The sequence below is a fragment of the Haemaphysalis longicornis genome, unplaced genomic scaffold (assembly GCF_048455015.1).
Source record: "Haemaphysalis longicornis isolate Haplotype H1 unplaced genomic scaffold, Haemaphysalis longicornis Haplotype H1 scaffold_16, whole genome shotgun sequence".
NCBI lineage: Eukaryota > Metazoa > Arthropoda > Arachnida > Ixodida > Ixodidae > Haemaphysalis > Haemaphysalis longicornis.
In genome coordinates this window covers 19,250,845-19,261,590 of record NW_027526266.1, presented here as the reverse complement: position 1 = coordinate 19,261,590, position 10,746 = coordinate 19,250,845, and positions in this window count along the sequence as shown.

Below are 10,746 nucleotides of genomic sequence, written 5' to 3'. Positions count from 1 at the left end.
AACACAAATAAACAAACCCAATGTATGGTTCGCGGCAATATTTTGGATAAGGAATAATGTTGGTCGTTGCTACCGAACATTATGATCGCACAAGTAGAACATGTATCCGCGTCTCTTAATAATAAAGGCGGATTTTAATTTAAAATTTGCCTTTACGATTGGTGCTGTCACGAGTCGTCTTTGTAGCCGAAATCAATTTCAGAAAGAAAGAGTCCTAATATAACAGATGCAGTTCTCACTCAAAACTATGTTGGCCTGAAAGCGGCAATAAATCTGGTATACGTTCTAACACAAATATACAAACGTGCTTGTTAACGTTCCAGATGTCGCGTTGAGCTCCAGTGATGGAGAAGGCAGGACCTGGCTCATTTACCACCTCGACAGATCTACAGCAGCTACCGGCTGTGTCCTGCCCATTTCCCCAGCAGAGACAACGCAGGCCTTAGACAGACGAGGCACTGGACAGATATGCACTGTCTGCATACCTGGCATGCGGCCATATGCCGTGACCTTTTGTTTGCTACCAAAAGCGTAAAATATCCTAGTTGTGTTTCACTGTATAAATGGTAGATTAAGGCAAGAAAGATTAAAATAAGTGTGCTCTTTATTCTTGTCTAGACTTTGTGTGCTAATAAACCAAAACAACGTCCTACTTACATTATGTGGTGCACAACGAAGTGGATGCGCAAACATTCATGCAATCAGAACGAAACAATTGCCCTTTCGATAAGGTGCAACTTTCAGCAAATACGCAACTTCAAGAACAAACCGTGTGCCAAATTTGACGACATCGCCACTGTCACAGCGGAGCAGCATCTGTTTATAGTTTCCGAGCGGCCAGTATATTGGGATACAGGGGGCTCCTAAACGGCAAAAGTATGGGTTTGAATATACATAGCGGTGAATTCTTTTAGGGGATGAAGCACTAGATTTACCCGCCTGAATCACTCTGAAGTTTTTGCCTTTGAAGAAAGGCAATAGGTGTAACTACTATATGCCCGTATCATGAGTAACTGGGCGCCCGTGCATATTATTGCTTCATACTCAGCACAAATTTGCAAGTCTTAAGTGTCGAAGCCCTTTTTCTACGAAGCAGTATATGTCTAACCCAGCCACTTTACATTTCGGTGACGCCGCTTTACTCGACGCTGATCCGGTGTTCTTAGTCACCACCACCTACCCCTCTTTCCTAACAGTTATTTGCTGGTGTCTCCCATGTTTGAGCGCGAGCACATAAGCTGTTGGTGGTTTATGTGTGCACGCTAGTGAGTGGAGGGAGGAAGGAGGGCGGGCACGTGAAACTATAGGTTTCGTGCCCTCACTGATGGCATGTCGATTGTGCTGGCGGGCTGCTTACCGGGGATGTCAAACAGCCGAATGCGACCTGTCTGGTGTCTTCTCTGGTCGAGCGAATTGGGTTATGTGTAAACATGTGGTAAGATGCTTACGACGCGGGGAGGAAAACAGACAGCCCTACATTTCTCCACAAGACTAAAGCTTGAGTCCTTCCAAGTATTATTCAGCTAAATTGCTAGGACCTATGCTCAGTCGGAAATTATAAACAAACGTGGTTTCTCTCGAGCACTCCGTTTACTGCGTCCAGGTTCGTAGGTCATATACCTTCACAGAATATAAGTGCACCCAGTTTTTGGTTCCCGCCCACTCCGTGATGTGTACACTTGTTTTAATCCTCTCCATGCACGTCTACCCCATTCATTGCTTGAAGGAAGGTATTTTCATGCACCTGGGCGTATTTCCGGTATTTGGGGGAGGGGGGAAGAGGGCGGGGGGGGGGGGGGGGGGCTTGTGAAAACACGAACAAGACATCATGGTTCCTTCGAGTTTGTTTTAATGGGAGTTCAGGGTATTTTTATTGGCTTTGTGGAAGAAAGTCAGACGGATGCTTGTTATCTCCCAACAAAGCTGTGAAGGAGTTGCGTTTTACTATTTGGAGAGAATGAGCAGTTCGGAGCCATTGTACTGTACTATGATTTAGTCAATGAATGTTTTAAAGCCTTTTTGAACGCTCACGATGTAATCCGCCGTCGGTGACACAGTAACAAGTATCAAAAGCAATAGTGCCGGAAGATAATTTTTTACGTTACAAGCTATCTAAGAACAAAAAATGTATCTTTGATAATTGCTGTACAGATTTTGCACAGAACTGTGGTGGTGCAAGTTTTCTATAATTGTCTCTTCAAAACTGGCCTGTGGAACGCAAACAAAAGCATAATTGAGATATTACAAAAATGCGTTCGAAAAAGGGACACTCTGTTCAAGCGCAGTCAACTAACAACACAGGCATATTTTGTAGCTGCGGCAGCCAGACTTTTTAACACACATGAACAAAACACTCTTGAGAGCTGAGTTCTTAAAAAAATTGCAAACATTATCTAGAAATAATTTTTCTCGCCCACAGAGAAACCAGAAAAACTGTAAGTGACGTTACGTATCTTCAGTACTTGCTTAGTATTCTAAAAAAATACTTTTCTTCTATATTTTCCTCCACTGGAATTATTATTTGACCAAGACAAACAGACCCTTGTAGACAACGAAAGTATAAATGTGACGCATTGAAGGCGGATGAGCGACGTGGTGACATACAATTACTTTATTTACCCTGTTGTGGGTTTCGACGTGTGGTATTTGTTTATCTATTGCGGGCTATATTTTTATATACTCATTGGGTAGGTTTGCGTAAATTAATTGTAAGCTAACTGCAAGCTATCCTACCACCTCATCAACCACAACTGGGTCGTCGTTGAAATTTGCGGAGTTTTGATTCATTGTTTTCTGTGTTTGCCAAAATTAACAAAAACACTCTACCGCCAGAGGGCGCCAGTTGCAACCACTACATCCTGCTTTGTTGTAATATTACAACAATGAAAAAAGTGTTTTCAGTGTCAGGATAGCTTATTTAATTTTATGCCGTCATCTATTGCATCCTTTGTTAGATTATTTGAACGTCTGGAATTATTAGCATTACATGTGTTTAAGATCCGATTGCAAACATTGCGGATAAGATATTTTGCAGTGTATATTACTCCTCATAGGCGTTTTCCTTTGTTATAAAAATTGTCAGCGGTGTACAGAATATAATGATCAGTAGCCGGAAACTTCCCAAATGAAAAAGCGCAATTGCAATATTATTGGCATAAAGAGCCATTATTTACAGCTTTCTCGTTAGTCTAACAATTTATGTAACCTGTGCTCACAAATACAAAAACTGTACACACCACAATTACCATAATCCAAGTTACAATCGCATAAAATAGAATAATCATTTTGTAGACTTTTAATTTGTGCTTCAGACCCTCGCAGAGTCAATAAAACGTAAGGGCGTACGCAGCAACCTATAATTGCTATCCTGTCCCAGTAACTGCAAAAGAAAAGAACAGAACAAGAGAGAAATGCAACAAGAAAAACACACTGAAGCATATATGCATGCGTATTAGGCCGCTGTGTAGCCCGAAATACTGAGTGGTAATAAACAAATTGTGGAGTGGAGAAAAAACTTTTAACCTCTTTGATTGCAGTGGGCGGCGCTATGGGTTTGGTGATGCTTAAATCAGAGCCTTAGGTTGCAGAGATAACATCAGCCGAGCTACTTTAAACCGCTTCAATTTTGTTTTGCTAGTGCGAGGCACGCTACACATTGCTGAAGCCGACGGTAGTTTATTGCTTACAAGAGATTCTCTATGCTAATGGGCGGAAAACAGGAAATGAGCATTGTAACGATCGTTACAATATGACAAAGCATTTAAAATGATTGGATGCAATCTTACCGTAATAAAAAAGCTTAGTTTGGTTTCCAAAATGACGCCGGGCCAGAATATGTCTCTACTCCGAATAACACGTTTCAGCTATAAAAGAGCGTGTATGGCACTGTGCTTTCTTGTAATATGTATATTTCAAGGCCGCGAAACTCCCTGCAAAGCAATGCTGTAAGAGCGGCCGGCCTGCGGACAATCCGACCAATAAAGCTATGCACCGGCAGTCAATTGATGAAGAGGACGACGGTGAAGCGGGGCTCGTAGAAAATAAAGCATACCGGTCTGCTACCCCGTCGCAGTTTCTGACAGTGGCGAAGGCGCCAAACTTCCAAAGCCCAGGCGACCCCGCCTCGGTTACCAATCTCCCTCACAGCATTCCGTCTTAAGGGACAGCGCTCCAAATTGGCCGATCCCTTCCGAATGTTCAAGCGTCTTCGTCTGATGGCAGCATGCACGGGCGCGATATGACCACCAACGGGCCGCCGAACCCAAATAGATCCGCTGATGTTCTTGGAAAAGCTTTCCAAGTTTACCCGACGCCTGGGTGACTTTTCTGGTTCCGTCTTCGTTTTCGTTCTGAGTGGGGCGGATACTTTTTAGGTGGATAACGGTGTCCAACACTTCCATGGCTCCCGCGAACACCCGGTACACCTTATACCTACGAGCGATCTTCCGTAAGCCTGTGTACCATTACTCCACTATGCTGAAAAAGAGCGGACGGCTATGAGAAGCAAGTCCTTTAAATGCTCAATGTAGGAATTATGAGCCTCTCCTCCAGTCCTTGTGCTGCTCCTGTTATCCTTGCTCGCAAAAAGGATGGAACGCTCCGATTTTTCGTCGACTATTTGATGCTGAACAAGCACACTATACCTGATTTGCACCCGTTACCTTGCATCGACGAACAAAAATAGTCCGAAAGTCTAAGTTCTTTTCATCTCTGCGCCTAATCTTCGTAATGGCAGATTACCGCTTAGGAAGAGGATACATACAAAACAGGTTTCCGTACCCCGTCGAGATTTTTGAATTCATCCTCACGCCATTTGGATTGCGAAGAGCCCCAAATACATTTCAGAGGTCCGTGATTTGAGTCCTGGGTACACTGAAAGAACAAGCCTGTCTCGTCTACTTGAATGATATCTTAGTTATTCGCGCAACCCACGAAGAGCACCTACGAAATTTTGACCAGGTTCTCACTCGGCTATACCTGGCTGGTTTCCTCCTAAATAATGAAAAATGCTAATTTGGGGATAACTTATGCCATACGAAATAACATTTCTACCGACGGCAGAGAGCCGCTTCCAGAACAAATCACCACAGTAGTAAGCTACCCACGCCAGCGAATTTTAAACAGGTTCAGTCAGTTCTTGGCATTGCCTCATATTTACATAAATTGGTTCCCCACTATGCTTGACGGTCGCTTCAGTTACAGGCCTAAAAAAATATTGAATGATTTGTGTGGGGAGTTGCTCAACAAGACGCTTCTTAGCTCTCAAACAGCAGCTCAGCTGTTGTCCAGTGCTCAGCCATATCAAAGTACACGGGGTGCCAGAAGTCCACCGATGCTAGCTAGGTTGTCCTTGGAGCTGTGCTTATATCGTGATATCCAGACAGCAAGGAGCACGTTGTAGGGTGCAGTGTTGCGGAATGGGCATCCCCATTTTATTCATATTCTATTCCGAGGAATTAAAACGTGATTTCATTCCTTTCAATTCCCCCGGAATGAAAGAATTTAGCCCCTTCCAAATCCTGGAATGGACGGGCTGTTCAGTTCCATTCCTTTAATTCCTCAACGTAATAACTGCCTCGGGTGGTTTATCGAGTTATCCACAAACGCAACATGAATAACATTATCATAGGCATTGGAAAGTGCAAAAGTATGCAAAATGTCAAAAAGTGTGGCTTGCCACAAATTTGGGAAAGTGGTAGCAGCTTGGTTACCTACCTGATATCTCGCGCAGAACCACGCTTTTAATGGAAAAATTACCGTCTCTTCCTAACCAAAGCAGATAGAAGTGTGAACGCTAAAAGTGCGTCCAACTTTTATTAGAAGTGCGTCCAACCGATTGTCAAACCTTCAAAGACCCAATTCGAAATCTAAGAGCGAACCCATGCTACACTTTTTCGCTTAGTAAACGCATCTGAACACTACTTAAATGTATAGCCGTACGTGGTTTATGAGATAAAGCTATACTATTGTACTCCGTTTTCATGATCAACGCATGTGTTGTCTTATTTAGAGCCTTTTCTCTTCCGCGATTTTCAAGTAGCCATTATGACACATTGGAAGACATGTTACAGAGAGAGAGAGAGACAAAAAGACCCCTTGCGGACCCCGGTTTCCCGCACGCATCATGCGTCCAGAGATGTTATCAGAGCTTTTCGGTGGAGCAACCGGTTTATGATGAAATGAGTGTTTTTTGACAGAACGCCATCGGTGCTAGCCAGGAAGCTCTGACTTTACCAAAGGGGAAGTGTCCAACTCCCCCTTTTTGCGTAATAAGTAGCGGTATTAGCTAATAACGTATACCTATTATGGTATTCGCATGTTAGTATGAAATAATCGTTTGCTTTTGTGCCACACCACATGTAGCAGCAAATATTTTGATGCCGGTTTGTTTTTTGTTGCACAGTTTGTCATGTTCTATCTTGCAACCTGCTTTGCGTACCACCATACCAGCGTAATTAGTATGCTGTGGATAACTCACAGGCATGTCGCCCGGAGCTTTCTCACATGCACACGCATTCCAAATGCTTACGTGAATGATTTCAAATAGATTTAAAGCAATTTGTACTACCGTAATGCTACTGTACCAACGTGAGGGACGGGAGGGCAGCGTCGCAGAACATCCTTAACAGTTTTGCATTCATCCCAGAGAAGATGCCACTACTTCAAAATTGACCTCCATTTCGCATGTTTATTGCCCTGGAACGACCGCAGTCCAATCCGTTCAACGCAGGGCATCATTTATGACCCTTTTACCTTAAAAGGTGAAACAACCATATCATCACTGAAACCCTGGCAAAATAAACTAGGGTCAGGAAGTTTGTTTGCATGAACGCGCAACCAATACGCACGACGACCTGATGTACATTTTGAAATGGGGCCTTCGTACGTGAATAGTTGCGATGCTCCAGCTGTCACACCAACGACTATGGCTTCAGTAATTAATTACGTTTGTATCCAGCCGCTAAGGCCACGTGCACAGCAACATAGCAACCAGACCACGAAACAGTTTGGCCTAACTTGATTAGAGTGCTGGACTATCGTGTTGAAGCAAAACACGGTGTCGCACTGGTATGGGACGTCAAAACGGTCGCAAACAAGGGCGCTAACATCTAGAAACAAACGACATGTTGAAGCTGTGTCTACTGCATTGTCGTATTTACATCTAATGTAATCGTATATAACAGGTGCCCACTACCGTAGCAAAGTGTGGAGGTAGAGAGCTCATTAACATATCCGAACGTCGCTTGTTACGCCTAAGGCTGGTGCCGGGCACAGAGGGCCCTCACCCACAATTTTCTTTTTGCTGCCTTGGTTTTGATTTTCTGGGGCCCCGGGGCGCCACTCAACACACTGACAGAGGGCCCACAGGTTGGCGCCGTATTCCCCGGTGATGCCTACCAGGTTGGCCTACCAGCTACAAAGCTATTCATTCCGCGCCGGACACGACGGGGTGAGGATAACTCCAAGCAGACTCGTTTCATGTTTCATGCACGAACGCTTTATATTGGTAGCGCCAAGATTTCACAGCAACAGCTTGCGGGGAGAAACACCGTGAGTTCGGATGCGCGCCGTTCGTCCTCCCAACCCCTGCTTCTCGAGGCTATTCCCCGCCCGCTGGCCTGGGCACACAGCGCCTGCCACTGAGACGCCGGTATACCATGGGCGCCATGAACAGTTGTATACACGGAAAGCTGTGCCTCAATAAGCCTGCCATAGCACGAAGAGCCGACCTAACGTCGCCACAGGCCGGACGCGCTTGCGCAGCTAGACGTTCAATTTAACACGTGCTTCCGCAGGCTGCGCGGATTTGATTACTCAAAAAGCAGGGTATGCGTTCTCGTTTTTGTCGCCGGTGCTCCCTTTGAGATATACCAACGAAACCATTGCCACAGACTAATTAAGTAGTCTGTTAATAATCACCATTCCAATCCCATTCCTTTCAGGGCAAGAGGCACCTACATCCATCCCCATTTCATTCCTTCAAGCGTTCTCCTCATTTCATTCCGATTTCATTCCGGCCACTCGAAAAGGTGGAATGATTCCGGAGTGATTCCAGTTCCGGAATGGAAACTCCACAACACTGGTAGGGTGCGCGCGCTGTAAACTGTAGTGGGCCGAGCAGCATTACCATTCTAATAAGCTCAGATGCCTCGCCGTTGTCTGGAATATCGGCAACAAATTTCGATATTAGTATTTTGGTCGGGAGTTCAGGGTTGTCACATAAACGCTGCCATGCTGTGGATGTTCGCCAAGCGCCATCTCAAGCACAGATTCGCCGCTCGGTCATTACGCTCCAGTTGTACACGTACCACGTATCATCGCCCCGGCGCACTGTACCAGGTGGCCGATACACTCATGCATCCCCTCACTGGCGGCTGCTCCCAATTTCGTTGTGGTGGCCGTTGTATTTTATTTTCCGAAAGAGACGTGACTAGAGCAGAACGAGGTGACTCATACCTCGCTGGCGTAATTTGCGGTCTCTTCAAGTCATCAGCAACTCGCAACTTTGTATTTCGCAATGGAACACGATTGGCTGGTGTAGCCCAATAATGACTGCAGATAACTCCAGCTCATCGTAGACTCTGCGGCTTTGACGTAGGAGATTTTGCACGTCATTCGCGACTCTCCTGAGGGAGAACACATTGGGCAGCGTAAAAGTTTACGGAAGTTACAAGAGCGCTTCTTGTTGGGAAGACGCATCGCAAACTTTTTGCCGCATATGTCGCCAGCTGCAAAGTTTTCTAACATTACAAGATTCCTGGTACTCAGACCGGCTTGCACAGCCCCATGCCACCATCGGAGATGCTTTTTTCACACGATCGGCGTTGATCACGTTTGGCCTCTGCTGTGCAGAGCCGGCGCAAGCAATACATCACTGCGGCCGTGGACTACCTGTTTAAGTACGTAGAGATAGCGGCAGTGCCTTCGCTTGCTGCCAGTCACGTCATCGACTTTGTGAAAGCAAAGTTTCAATTTATACCTACGAAACTCATGACCGACCATGTAACAACGTTCCGCAGCCGCCAGCTGCGCTTTTTTTAGCCGCGAGGTGAGAGTGGAGCACCATTTCTAGTCACCTTACTACACACAGGATAAGGGTCTTTCGAAGGGGATTAACCAGACCTTCTAAGAGTGACTAACACAGTATGTGAATACCAACAAGGCCGGAGAAGCCAACTGGGACATGCACTTGCCGTCTGCCACAAATACGGTCAACATATCCGCCCAATGGTCGACAGGAACAACTCTCTACGAAATCGGTTCCGGACAACTGCAGAAGTAGTGCATCGGGGCTTCCTTAGATACACCCGTGAAAATCGGAAAAGCCGTCGATAGCCAGATAGCACGCAGCAATATACGGAGAAAATTTAAGAGCAACAGTAGAGACCCACAGAAGACGCAAAAGCGTACTACCACCGTCGGCATCGACACGCACCGCAGTACGCCGTTGGTGACGAGGTTTGTGTTTAGAAAGAGATGCAGGCGGCAGGCCAGAAGGTACTACCAAAGTTTCAGAGACCATTCCTCATCATAAAACACTGAGGAGAGATAATCTGGCGAGTCGCTATTGATTCAAGGAAATAGGCTGACGATAGGTGGAGAACAGAAAAGTTCGCTGTACATGTGTCGCGCATGACAGAAGGTACTTGTCGAACGGACTAACGTTTCACTGCGTCTTCTTTCAGATTCGCAGCGGCGCCAAGTGTAATGGCCGCAATACTCTGTGAGACAAAATGCTTAAAGTGCGGATGGCCTGCGAACAATTCGACCAATAAGGCAATCCATGACAGTAAAGTAGTGAAGAAGACAAGGGGAAGCGTGCCTCTTGTAGAATAAAGCATAGCGTTCTTCTACCCGGTCGCAGTTTGCGCAATATATCTAAATAGCACAAAAAGGTACCATCCGGCGCAGACAATTTGTTTCCATGAAGGTCATGATCTTGGTTGTACATTCATATTGCCGAAAGCCATTAAAATTCAAAGAGGGACGGGCAAAGAGAGCAGAGACTTTTATATTTATGAGTTTAGAGGTAGCTATTAAAAAAAGTTAGTAAAAGTGAAATGAACTGCAAAAAAATAAAAATGGCTTTTATGTATGGACATTGAATAAGCATGGTAATAAATAGGCTGTAGACTGTAAATACGTGGCGAGGGCCTAAAAACTCCCTTCAAAAGAATTTCGTCCCTGTCCGATAAAAATAACTAACAGGCGAGTGGCATATATTGTATGTGGACTTTGTTTGAAGTATTTGCGCGTATTATGTGCAGTGCTTTGCATTTAAGTTTATTGTGAATAACAGATAAGCACTCCTAGTCATAGTTTCACAGGCCTAAGGGATGGTCTGTTTAGAGCACATGACGCATGGAATGCAGGTATAGGTCCGCCCGTAATCCGTACGCTTGTACTTCAGCTGCAGGGATAAGTAGTTCTACAGGGGTGCACTTTTTGGCACAGGGCTTTATTCGTTATGTGGGAAATGAAATTACTGTATGTGGGACGAAGATTCCACGGGGCTATAATACTTTTGATAGAACGTTTGCTGGTATCTAAAAGGGAGACAGCAAGTTCCGACGTTTCTTTTTTCAATTTATACAAGAAGGAAGCCGAAAAGAATGAATTGTGTAAATGGAGCTAAGATTTGGAAGTTTAATACAACCAATTGTTTAATTCACTTACCCTAAAGGCCCTTACAGGCATTAAATCTGGGCCGGATTGAAAAAAAAACACACTGTAACATTAAAAAAA